The sequence below is a fragment of the Mus pahari genome, chromosome 13 (genome assembly GCF_900095145.1).
Source record: "Mus pahari chromosome 13, PAHARI_EIJ_v1.1, whole genome shotgun sequence".
Taxonomy (NCBI): Eukaryota; Metazoa; Chordata; class Mammalia; order Rodentia; family Muridae; genus Mus; species Mus pahari.
In genome coordinates this window covers 1594910-1608915 of record NC_034602.1, presented here as the reverse complement: position 1 = coordinate 1608915, position 14006 = coordinate 1594910, and the positions used below count along the sequence as shown (strand labels likewise).

Here is a 14006-nt window from a genome sequence, read left to right as displayed (position 1 = left end):
ACCAGCTGATATAAGGCCCCCAACACACATACAATAGAGGGCTTCTGGGTCTGTGTTCATTCAGAGATGATGCACTTAACTATCAAGAGACTGGAGGCCCCAGGGAGTTTAGAGGTCAGATGGGAGTGGGGGCATCCACATGGAGATGGGGTGGTGTGGGGAGGAGGTGTGGGATGTGGAGCAGATGGAGGGTGGATGGGGGGCAGGGTATGGAATATGGAGTGTAAAAAATAAATTAAAAATAAAATAATTTTTTAAAAAAATTACATATTGATTTCTAATGCTAAGAGAGGGGGAAAAATCAAAGCTCTTAATATCTCAGGTCACTACTTATGGTTGTATGGGCATTTCCTCTGATCCACCACCATCAGAGAGGTATTTGTAACAGAAAGGCAGTGCCATTACCTTTGTTTCTGCCTTAAATACTGTTTCCCTTCCTCCCAAAGCAGACTTTGATCATCCTGTCATCAGGAAAGGAAACCAAGGGCCATCTCCAGACCATTTGCATGGAGAATTCCACATTGTTACTGATTTTAAAAACCATCCTGGCTTTCTTCTGTTAAGCAGTTTGATTGTGGATTACATTCTTTCCCTGGCAGCTGGTGAGCTGTAAATCAATTAATCAACATGCATTTATCAAGCACCTGCTGTGTGATTAGTGTCATACTCAGAAATTCATGCTGATTAAATTCTCTGTAAAACAATTAGGAAATCCTATCTTGTCTCCACCCCTCCTCACCCCCAATTCACAGGAATGCATTCCAAAAATCAAAGGCTCCATTTTGCTGTTTTGAGTTAGCTACACTATGGTCTGTTCTTACGATTTTTTTTTTTAAGGTAGTCAAAGCAGTTTTGTTCTTGTTTTGTTTTGTTTTAGTTCTTCTTTGAAGGTCTGATAGAGTTCTGCATTAAACCCACCTGGGCCTGTGCTTTTTTTGGTTGGGAGACTATTAATGACTGCTTCTATTTCTTTAGGGGCTATGGGACATTCTCACATATAAGGACATTCTCACAAATAAATAAACAAGCAAATCGATCATTCAATCAATCAATAAAGATATTCTCACAAACAAACACAAAAAAGAGGAGGGGGTACTCCCACTTATAATTTTTGCTATGATTCTACAAATTATACAGAATGACTCAATATTTTCTGTTTCTTCTTTCAATAATGTTGCTCCTTGTAATTACATTTTTTTTTAAAACCCTCTTTACTTCTTGCTCTATCTTATTAAAAAACTAAAGGAAGTGTGACAAAATAATAAAAATATTATGAAAAAGGTAGTTGAAAAATTAAAGCTAGAACCATCATTTCCCTTCTTAATGGGAATCTTTAAAGCAAATTTTGAGTTTTATTTATTTTTTTATTTTATATATGTGGATGATTTGTCTGCAAATACGTCTGTGTACTCTTTGAAACTAGAGTTACAAAGAGACAATTGTTAAGTTACTGGAAACAGTTGTTAAGCTTTTATGTGGGTGCTAGGAATCAAATCTGGGTCCCATGGAAAAATAACCACCACTCTTAACTGCTGAGTCATTTCTCTAGCCCCAGTTAATTGGAATCTTAAAATATGTGAAGTGTGTGCATGTATCATTGTGTGTTGTGCATCATCTATGCACATGAGTGTGGGAATTCATAGAGAGGAGAGAACAAATTATCTAGTGTTTCCTGTATTAATGTCTAACTTACTGCTTTGAGGCTGCAGCTCTCACTGAACTGGAGCTCACTGTTTCAGCTGACCAGCAAGCTCTCTGGGTTCATCTGCCTTGATTCTCAGGTACTAGGGTTTGAAGCATGAATGATCAGACCTAACTCTTTACATTGGTGCTAGAGATATGCACACAGGTCTTCATGATTGCAGGGCCAGTGGTTTTACTCAGAGTCATCTCCTTGACCCCCAAATACTAAAACAACTGAATTATAGAATTTAATTATTTCTTAAGGCAGTTAATTTTATTTTGCTCATGATAGAAATTTTTGAAACATTTCAGAATTTCTTAAAAATTTCTCCAGTACAAAAGTTAAACAATTCACTCTATTACTTTAACACATAAAGAAACCAACATCCATGAAACTTTATAACATCACAAATATAGATACAAAAATTCCTAGAGCTTACTCATATATATGTGTGTGTGTGTGTGTGTGTGTGTGTGTGTGAGACATCAGTACCACTTTTTATATATTTCTATTGATTTTTGAATTTCATACATGCATAAAATGTATTATAACCATACGCATACCCTTACATCTCCTCTGTCTCCTCTCAGATCGATCCCAACTCTATGTCCTTTTTTTCCAGTCCACTGGTTCTGATTTGTACTTCCCATATACTCATGAGTGTGGTACCATCCCACTGGAGTGTACTTAAATTAACAAGAGCCACACCCTTAAATCAAAATGACTCTTCTTTTCTGTAGAGAGAATCTCTTATATAATGTACTAAAGCATCACCTATCATTAAAATGCTGTTTGGCCTATTAGATTAGGCAGGAAATACAGAAATGGAGTTCCAGAACAAAGAGAGGATTTCTGTGATAGAATCAGCTTGGGAAGAGATCTGCCTCAAACTCTAAGGAGACAGACACATGAAACTGAGAAGGTGTAATCAGCCATGCGGCACTCACAGAATAGAATAAATGGGTTAATTTAGTTATGAGCAAGTTGAAAAAAAAAAAAAAAGTTGCCTTGGTCATGGTGTCTGGTGTCTGTTCACAGCAGTGGAAACCCTGACTAAGACAATACTCTACTGCTTGGAAACACCTTGTTGCTCTTTCTGTGTTCCTTCTGCCTCTTGCTACTTTGGGATCAACAAAACAGCTGAGCTAAGTCTTGAAATCTTTTCCTGAGATGGAGAAAGTAAGGGAAGAATGCATGTTCAGTAAGATTTTTCCATGCAATTATGTGATTGATTACAGTACCTGAGGGCAGACAATATTTGTGACAGGAACTGGATGGAATATATTTCTCTATTATGCTTTTGGGTTGAATAAATCTGGAGTACACATCAAGTGGAATTCTTCATGATTCTTTTTTTTTTTTTTTTTGGTTTTTCGAGACAGGGTTTCTCTGTGTAGCCCTGGTTGACCTGGAATTTACTCTGTAGACCAGGCTGGCCTGGAACTCAGAAATCCACCTGCCTCTGCCTCCCAAGTGCTGAGATTAAAGGTATGTGCCACCACTGCCCAGCTTCTTCATAACTCTTTTGTTTTAATGCCCCAATGCCTAAAATGTTGGTTTCAAAATAAAAAATGTATAAATTTATTTTACAATTTAAAATTAAACATATATAGTACAATGTATTCTATATATGTTAATATAGTAGAAATATATTTCTAACATTATAGCTTATTAGCTATACATGAAAAAAAATCTTAAGGTCTCATATATGACAACCTCCATAGAGTGGTAATAGCTTCCTTTCAAAAGACTTTATTGTTCTTTCTATTTATGTGTATGAGTGCTATATATATATATATATATATATATATATATATATATATATATATATCATATATATGTACTGTGTACATTTCTGGTGTCCATGGAAGCTATAAAAGAGCACTGGATCCCCTGGAATTGGAGTTCCAAATGGTCATGAGCTCCCGTGTGGGTGCTGGAATCAAACCAGGGTCCTCTGTAAGAGCTGCAAATGCTTTTAACCACCGAGCATCTTTCCAGCCTTTAGCTGTCAGAGTTTCACTGAAATTAGCAAAGTAGTTTTCATTGCCCTCTCCCCAGGTGCTTAGGTACCATTTACAGAGAGAGCATTTCAGTTTATTGAAAAGTGTATTTTTCCCTGGAGAAGCAGGTTGGTCTTTGTGGTTTCTGTGGCTCAGACATATGTTAATAAATTATATCCATTCCTATGACCTGACATGGGAATTAACCTGAGTCCACCAATTATATTAGGAAGAACAAGATTGCTGTCAATTAAAAGTTAATATGCCTTTTGTATATCTTATGCTTCTTCCAACCCTCTCTACTGTATAAATTACATCCTGTAGAGAATGCATGAAGCTGTGTTTAGCTAGAATGTGCCAAAGAACAAAACCTCCTGGAAGCATATAAGGGGCTCCTTGACTATTTTCATTCCTTTGATAATGATTGCTTTGTCTTAAACACTAAAATACCACAGTCCTTATGACTGTCATAGCTTAACTGGAAGTAACTTGGGACATGATTTGTTTTTAAAATTAGCAGCCTAAATGCAATATTCTCTGTTGGATTGGATTCTGAAATAAAACGAAATCCTACCATTCATTTAGTAATGATATATAAATGTTAATTGTCTAGTTCTGACAAGCGTACCGTGGCTGAGCAAGATGTCCCCCTTAGGGGACACTGGATAGATGCTATATAGAGACTCTGTGCTGCCATTTCCTGCAAACATAAAAAGACTAAAGACCAATAGGACTTTTAAGGGAAGATGTTGAGAAAGTTCTAAACTAGGAAAGAACTCCCTGGGTGAGGTTTATATGTATTCACAAAATGGTAATATAAGCCTAAAAATGGGATTTTAAAAGCATGTTGTTATAGAAACAAAACACATGTGTAAATGAAAATGATGGCTGTAACAATAATAAGACATCTTCCAAAGCACTTTTGAAATTAAAATTCTCTGTGTTAAGTATTTGGAAGCTGCCAACAGCAACTGAAGATGTTTCTGAACACTCACAGGACTGGCACTTGCATCCCTGATGGGATGAAGTTGGGAGACTGTCTTTTACTGTGTTCTTTGTCCCCAAGTCTTTTCATTCTTTGATCATTCTTAAAGATTAGGGGGCGATCCTAACGAGCTTTTTAACTCATACATTTAAAGTTTCAGCGTCACTGATTTTTACCGAAAGCACAAGACTCTTAAAAATCAAAGCTATCCAAGCTGTGGTCTGTGACCTGCTTTAGAATCCACTCCCCACTCCTCCACCTTCAGTAAATGCACCCTCCCATCCAAAAAAGGGCATACAACTCTGGTCGAGTCAAACATGGTGTCTCTTCCTCTGAACATACTGCTCAAAGTGGGATGATACAAACAAGGAGAAAGCATGTGATCTAAGGAAGTGAGAACCTAAGTTCACTCTCACAGTAAACAGGCACCAGCAGCCAGAAAGCCCATCCTGCCTCTAGCCAACACAAGGTCTAGGTCTACTAAAAGTCAGAGAATTCTTCTTGCTGAATTCTGAAAAACTGAATTTTGTGCTCCAATATAAAATTAATACAAAAGAGGGAAGAGGGAAACACACTGGAGACTTGGTCAAAACCCATCAGTTAGGGAACCCTGCCTCTTCCTCTCAGCTTTGTTATCCCCAATAAACTAATAAAAATTCATACCTGCAGCAAAGCACTACCCGCTGGGATGCAGCCAGAGTGTGTCAGCCGTGATGAGAGGCTACCGGATGTGCAAAGCTGAGGTCTGTTGCTAAGGAACAGAATCTGCAAGGGTACGGTGACATCTCTGATGTTGGTGACCGGTTTATAAAACCCCCAGGTATAAAACTAGCAAAACTCCAGCCGAGGTCTGAAGGGAATTGTAGCACCAGAAAACCCAGCTTGGCAATAAGCAAGCCTGTGAATGTTTATAACTGAGGGCTACTCGGGCTCAAAAAAACAGTTGTTTGATGAATAGTATGGTCCTGGCATTTTATAGACAAGGGTGGCTTACTTTTCCTATGTGCATACCCACTGCACCAAGACTCAGTTGCAAAGCTCTTATTTCACAGGTAAGGAAGAAAACTTAGATGGCATTTGAATTGTTAGGCCAAGAGAAGCCCAAACTTCAACTAAAGAGAGAAAAAGCATACACCCCAGAATTCCCAGATGTAAAATCAGTGGAATGAAGCCTGCGTGAGCCTGCACTGTTTTACTGGAGGATGAACTGTATGAAGAGATGTTGCATTAAATTCAGCAAAGAGGACCTTTGGAATGATGTATATGAAAAAGCAAGGGTGTAGATGATGGCAGTGAATTGTGGTAGGCTGTTGCTATGGCACTCATCTGTAATCCCAGCACTCAGGAAACTGAGGCAGAAGAATAATCAAGAGTTTCAACCAGCCCAGGCTCTAGTATGAAAGTCTATCTCAAAAATATAAAATAAAACAAATAACAGTAAAAAGTACTACTGCAGCATGCTCTGATGTCCTGGGTCTGTCTGTCTTCCTCCCTCCTTCCCCCCCCTCTTTTTTCTTTTCTTTTCTTTCTTTTTTTTTTTTTTTAAAAAAAAAAAAAACAGGTTTCTTTTTATTGTTTTATATTTGTTGTTTTAAAACAAAGAATCTGTTGTCTTCTCCAGAGGTCAAACATTCTTCATCTTGGGGGCTTAGGTAGGAGACAGGCAGGGCAGTCTGTTGATAGTTGTTTTCTTCATCTAAAGGGACACAGTTCTTAGGTGTCAAGCTTGGACTGCAGGTCTCTGAAATGCAGCTTGTGCAATCTGAAGGACATTACCTTAAGGATCGCGGCAGGGTGGAGTACAGGGAGGGAGGCAGACTCGGGAGTCAGTGGGGCTTTGTCCCCATATGTAATTTACTACAGACAGGTTTGCTGTTTTTTTATCCAAGCAACCAATTGCAGGTTTCCTTAATTTTGCCAGAACATTGGAATTCTCCCATATCTTTTTTTTTTTTTTTTTTTTTTTAAGCAGGAAAAATGAGGCCTGTCCCCCAGAAAGCTCTGCTGTCCTTACACAGCCAGTTCTCAGTCACCTCTTTGGGCTGCCAGCTAGACTCCTGTAGAACTTTTGGGAGATAATTAAACTATTGGGAAGTGGAGTCTTTTGCGAGGAACGTAGTTCATTTGGGATTTGAGCTTCAGGTTACAGTCCACCATTAAAGGAAGTCTTGGCAGGAAGCTGGAAGCAGGAAAGTCTGCAGTCCAATTCCCAACAATGGTTCAGTAGTAGCTGTGAATGGAAGTCCAAGGATCTAGCAGTTGCTTAGTCCCACACAGCAAGCAGGAGAAAGAGCGAGAACCCTCTTTTTTCTTTTTTCTTGGATATTTTATTTATTTACATTTCAAATGATATCCCCTTTTCTGGTTTCTCCTCACAACCCCCCTATCCCATCCCACCACCCTGCTTCTATGAGGGTGCTCCCCCACCTTCCCACCCACTTCTGCCTCACTGCCCTGGCATTCCCCTACACTGGGGCACAACGCCTTCAGAGGACCTCTCCTCTCTCATTGATGCCCAACAAGGCCATCCTCTGCTACATATGCAGCTGGAACCATGGGCCTCTCCACGTGTACTCTTTGGTGGTTTAGTCCCTGGAAGCTCTGGGGGCATCTGGTTGGTTGATATTGTTGTTCTTCCTATGGGGTTGTAAACCCCTTCAGCTCCTTCAGTCCTTTCCCTAACTCCTCCATTGAGGGTACTCCTGCTCAGTCCTATGGTTGGCTGTGAGCATCCTCACATGTATTTGTCAGGCTCTGGCAGAGCCTCTCAGAAGATAGCTGTATGAGGGTCCTGTCAGCAAGCACTTCTTGGCATCAGCAATAGTGTCTAGGTTTGGTGTCTGTATATAGGATGGATCCCCCAGCTGGAGTAGTCTCTAGATGGCCTTTCTTTCAGTCTCTGCTCTACATTTTGTCCCTGTATTTCCTTTAAACAGGAGAAATAGTTTTTTATTAGATATTTTCTTCATTTACATTTCTAATGCGATCCCGAAAGCCCCCTATACCCTCCCCCGGCCCTGCTCCCCAACCCACCCACTCCCGCTTCCTGGCCCTGGCATTCCCCTGTACTGGGGCATATGATCTTCCCAAGACCAAGGGCCTCTCCTCCTAATGATGGCTGACTAGGTCATCCTCTGCTACATATGCAACTAGAGACACAGCTCTGGGGGTTACTGGTTAGTTCATATTGCTGTTCCACCTATAGGGTTGCAGACCCCTTTAGCTCCTTGGGTACTTTCTCTAGCTCCTTCATTAGGGGCCCTGTGTTCCATCCAATAGATGACNGTGAGCATCCACTTCTGTATTTGCCAGGCACTGGCATAGCCTCGCAAGAGACAGNTATATCAGGGTTCTGTCAGCTAAATCTTGCTGACATATGCAATAATGTCTGGGTTTGGTGGTTGTATATGGGATGGATCCCCTGGGTGGGACAGTCTCTGGATGGTCCTTCCTTTTGTCTCAGCTCCGAACTTTGTCTTTAAACAGGAGAAATTCTGGGTTAAAATTTGGAGATGAGTTGGTGGCCCCATCGCTCAAATGGGGGGCATGCCTAATCTCTGGTTGTAGTCTCTACATGTTCTCCTTCCCTTTGTTGGATATTTCAGCTAATGTCATCCCTTTTGGATCGTGGGAGCCTCTTGCTTTTCTGGAATCTGGGACTTTCTGTTGGCTACTCCTATTTCTCGAACCCCCATTGCCACATACCTCTGCTCAATTTTCTGACTCTTTCTCATCCCAATTTTCCCCCATACCTAATCCTGTCCTGTCCCCGTTTTTCCTCTTCCCCCTCCTCTCTTCCTCTCAAGTTTCTCCCACCCTCAACATCCTGTGATTATTTTGTTCCCCCTTCTAAGAAGGACTGAAGCATCAACACTTTGGTCTTCCTTCTTGAGCTTCAGTTGTATCATGTGTATTCTGAGCTTTTTGCCTAATATCTACATATCAGTGAGTACATACAATGTGTGTTCTTTTGTGACTAGGTCACCTTACTTAGGATGATATTTTCTAGTTCCATCCATTTGCCTGTGAATTTCATGAAGTTATTGTTTTTCATGGCTGAGTAAATGTACATTTTCTGTACCCATTCCTCTGTTGAGGGATTTGGGTTATTTCCACCTTCTGGTTATTATAAACATGGCTGCTATGAACATAATGGAGCATGTGTTGTTATTACATGTTGGAGCATCTTCTAGGTATATGCCCAGGAGAGGTATTGCTGGGTCCTCAGGTAGTACTATGTCCAGTTTTATGAGGAATCATCAGACTGATTTCAAGAGTGGTTGTACCAGCTTGCAATCCCACCAGCAATGGAGGAGTGTCCCTCTTTCTCCCCATCCTCACCAGCATCTGCTGTCACCTGAGATTTTTTATCTTAGCCATTCTGACTGGTGTGAGGTGCAATCTCAAGGTCGTTTTAATTTGCATTTCCTTGATAACTAAGAATATTAAACATTTCTTTAGGTGCTTCTCAGCCATTCAAGATTCCTCAATTGAGAATTCTTTGTTTAGCTCTGTACCCCATTTTTAAATAAATTTGTTTGGTTCTCTAGAGTCTTACTTCTTGAGTTCTTTGTATATATTGGATATTAGCCCTCTATCAGATGTAGGATTGGTAAAGATCTTTTCCCAATCTGTCTTTCTTAACTTGACTGGCACTAGTCCTTTCTCTCTTTCAGTGTTAACACATTTCTTCTGGGGCAAATGTGAGCATATGTCACAAGCCCACCTGGTCATAGCACTCCATTCTCTAGACTCTGTTAGGGATTGAGCATGTGGCCCAATTGAGAATCCTTCCTGGGAACTGGTGAAGGGAGAGACAGGACTCTCTCCAAAGATCCTCAAAGCAGATGGTGCAAGCCTATATCTGTGAGCAACCTACTTCTCTCTGGCAGCCTGGAAGATGGAAGAATATGATTTCATGCACAGAGGAATCTGAGCTGAGACTAGAAGAAGGAAGCATGAAAGACCCGATGAGGTAACTTCCATCTAGGCCCAAGGACAAACCCATCCAAGAACCTCATTCATTCTTATCCTCATTTTTCTTCTCTTTCCCTCTCTCCTTCTTTCCTTTCCTCTATCCCTCTCACCCTTCTTTTTTCATTTTTTGACAGCCCATTCTTGTTTAATGGGAAAAAAACAACAAAAACAAAACAAAACACTGCAACAATAGCAACAGACATTTCTTCCAATCCAGACAGCTCTGAGTTTCTACCTTGGGAGGTGGCCTGTACACACCTAAACCATAGCGTGGCCTTGTTCATAGGGCTCTTTTGTCAACTGCTCCTGAGGCTTCATGTTCTCCTGCTGCATCTTCTTCTCTTCAGATGCAAACACAACTTCCACCAAGGCTGTGGAGTCAAAGCAGTTGGCCTTAATGGAGATCACAAAGTGTCCCCCATTCCAAAGGAAGGTGGGGTATTCAGGGCCACAATCTGGGTTTGGTCTGGCTGGGCTACATCGACCAAGATCGCATTCCCCATTGCAATAAACATGTGATGTTAGTGTGTGTGCTGAGCTCCTTCAATCACAGGAACAATGTTGGTCTTCTTCTTGGCTAAGTTGATGAGGTCCCAGCTGAAGTGGTGCGATGCACTCAACCAGACCATTCCAGCCAATATCAGAGACATGGGAGTCTGTGGTGTCTGAGGCTGCCCCAGGGTAGAACACACTTGGCTTGGTGTGAATCTGGTCTATGCTGCCCAGGATTACTGCTGCCAGCTTGGAGCCAAAGAGGTTCTAGGTTTGGTACTCAGTTTTGTCATCTCCTTCTGAAGTAGAGACTTTCTTCTCTCCATACACAGATTCTCCAGGGAACATATTCTTTCTGACAAGGGATATTCTTTCTGTGAGGGATAAAAACATCTTCATGCAAATGCGTTTCCACTATCACTGTTCTTTCCTAACTGGTTTTCTTTTTTGCCTTCCCAGCTGTCACATCAACCCTGGTTGCCCCCAGCTTGGAAGTCTCCACCTCAGTTACCTCCTCCTTCACCTCCTTGACCTCTGAGGCCACCACCTCCACCAAAACCCCCTCATCCACCACCAAAGCCTTCTCTGCCACCAAAGTGTCTATTCCTGGTTTTCTACACTTACAGTAATAATACCCATTTACTGAGGAAGAGATTTGGAAAGTATAGATAAGTATAAAGCAAAAGGAAAACCATCAATAGATTCTCTTATTTATTTTTAGAAAGACGTTAGCATTTAGAGTTCTTCAGAACTTTAAATACTAATAATCATCATAATAGATTTATTTCACATATCTATAATTATAATAACTATTCTACATGATTCTGATTTTAATGAATATTCAAGTTTATATAGTGGTGTTTATGTATTTATTTTCAAGTCAGGGTTTCTCTGTATAGCCCTGGCTCTCCTGCAACTCACTCTATAGACCAGGCTGGCCTCGGACTCATATATCCACCTAACTCTGCTTTCTTAGTGCTAGGATTAAAGATGTGCAACAACCATCGCTTGACTACATGGTGGATTTTTAAATTAATGTATTTATTCATTTATATCCCAATATCGGCACCCCTCTCCTCCCAGTCCCCCTTCACACAAATCCTACCTCTATTACCCCCTCTCCTTGTATGAAAAGGGAGACCCCACTGTGTTCCCCCTCAGTATGGTGGATTTTTTAACATTAGCATTTTTCCATATTCTTAAACCATCTATAAAGTAAATTTTCTTAAATTTCATTTTCTAGTTAGGTAACTTTGAAATATTAAAGCCATGTTGCCTTGAAAGGACAGAAGGTTGCCACTCCCCCTGACAAAGATGGAAGAGGCCTTTTGGCCTAACAAAGCAAATATAATTGAGGCATTGCCACCTACTTCGTTACATCTAACCACTAGTTTATACTGGTTTGTTTGTTTGTTTTTAAATTAAAACCATTTTGAACTATATCTTCAGTAATTATTTTCAGAAATGTAATGATTAGGCTCAAATATTTAAACTTCTAAAGGCATCAGGCATATTTTAAATATGACTACCAATTTAGATGAATACATCTATTCACATGTGAGAAACTAGACCTTCATGGGTAACTAGAGTTAAGGTAATCAAATAAATGGGGTAAATAGGGTTAAATAAGAACAAATAAAATATCATCAGGCCTTTGAAGAAAAGCTCTCCAGAATTACACCCAAAATTAAAAATTGATTTTATTACAGTAGTACAAAAGAAAAAAATGTTCATATCTGCCATGGTACATGATAGTTGTAGCTGTCCAGCAGCCATGGATGAACTGGGTTTACCTGAAAGTAGGGCTGGAAATGAAAAAGAGACAGGGGTGTGGAGGGGGGAAGAAGAATGAAGCCAAGACAAGGTTCTGATAAGGGCTTCAAGTTCAATATTCAGCACTGTTGTTTATATAGGGAAAGCCCACAGACCCCATCCTTTGTTTCAGCTGGATAATGTTGCAAAGCAAGGTCAGAGGGCAGTCTGTTCTTCTAAGTTCCTGTAGGAACTTGCACATGCAACTGAGACAGATGACTTCACCAAGGTCAATATGGTCTATTGTGGCAAGCGCTCAAGGTCATTTCAGGCTGCTCAAGGCTGGGAAGGCCACAGATAGTCATCTCTGCTAGTAGACATAGTCTTTAAAAAACATTACTCCAGCATTTCTCTGCTATGAAGGTAATATCTTAAAAAATACAAGATGCCAAGCTTGGATGTGACATCTATAATTCCAGCACTCAGGAGTCAGAAAAAGGAAGATCTTTGTGAGTTTGAGGCAGCCTGATCTATATAACAAGTTCTATGATAGCCAGATCTCCATAATATATTCTGTCTCAAAATACTATGGGCGCGCACACACGCGCGCGCACACACACACACACATATATACACACACATGTGTGTATGTACATATGAATCCATATATATGTGTATATATATGCATATATATGTGCATTTAATTTGTATATGTAAAATAAAAGAACACAAGATACAATTGATAGCTGTTTTTTGTTTTGGTCTGGTTTTGGTTTTTTGAGTAAGGTTTTCTCTGTGTTACCCTGGCTGGCCTGAAACTCATTCTGTAGCCCAGGTTGACCTCAGACTTACAGAGATTTGCCTGCCTCTGCCTCTCAGATGCTGGAATTAAAGGTATGCACCACCACCACCTGCTGATAGCTTATTTTGATGGTGAGAAATTAGTTTCTGTTTTTTTAAATTAAACTTTTTTAACTTTGTGATGACAGCCTTGATGTACTTCAAGAGGTTAGGGCAACCTGAAGAAAACAAGAAAAAAAATTGCCTAAACTTGGTGACAATGGAAAGGGAGAAGAGAGGAACTTGAGACTAAGAAAAGAAATGAAAGGGTTTAGATGTGGGCCTGAGTCTAAATGATCTCTAGGCTTCTGACATGAACCCCAGGGAAGAATCCATAAATGAGAATGAGCTAATGCTAGCCCATCCATCTAATCACTTTAGTCCTACCTGTCTGCACTAAATTAACCTCAACATGATAGCCTTCATGTGGGTCAATAGCAAAGCCTAGCATGCCCAAAGCCTTGGGTCTAGTCTCTAGCCTTGCCACCCCAGGCACTCACAATAAAGGAAAGCACAAAGATCGCTGTAGCTGCTGAAAATTGTGCACAGTTTGTTCACAAATGAGAGAAATAGTGTAGGCCCGTGTATAGGAAAATCTATGGGCACGGCTGAAAACAACATGGAGACTGATAACTGTTTTGGGCAGAATCCAAGGCACTTCTTTACATTGCCACACATTCTAGGGCAGAAGCTATGTGGTGAGTGACACACATGACATGGTTATTAAACATTTGCTGCCTGAATAAATAAGCTATATGCCCATCAGATCATTTTAGAGCAGGGATAGAACTGTACTTACCATCTTATTTTGAAGGCAGGAATAAAGAAGCAGAAAATAAATGGTTTTAAGTGTATTTAAATGCTTTTTTCTTCCCAACCATTGTCTGTCAGCATATAATTTCTTTTTAAATCAATTTTAAAGTTAGCATACAAAGTAATGGTTTCATTGGAGCATTTTTGTACTTGCATGTAATTATACTTCTTATTCAACCCCCACCATTGTCTCCTTCATGTCCTCTGCTCCTTGCTGGTCCTCACTTCCCAAATACTCCTCCTTACCTGTCACACATGTTTTGTTACCATCCCTCCCACTCCTTGAGAGAGTCAGTATATGAAAAAAGCCAAGTGACATTTGTCCTCCTGAGTTTGGCTTATTTCATTTAACATAATGATATCTAATTCCATCCATCTTCTTCCAACTGCCATGACTTCAATTCCTTTATAAATAAAAATTCTATTGTGTACACGTACCACATCTTTTTTTTTTTTTTTT

General features: G+C 40.2%; 1 non-coding gene and 1 pseudogene across 1 annotated transcript; one reads left to right on the top strand and one right to left on the bottom strand.

The window, feature by feature from the left end:
* Window positions 1-5376: 5376 nt before the first annotated feature.
* The window catches only part of LOC110330827, a 13815-nt pseudogene continuing 5185 nt past the window's right edge, over window positions 5377-14006 (bottom strand).
* Window positions 11411-11537, top strand: LOC115065294. The gene has a single exon (XR_003845079.1). It is a non-coding gene; the product is annotated as a U6atac minor spliceosomal RNA (small nuclear RNA).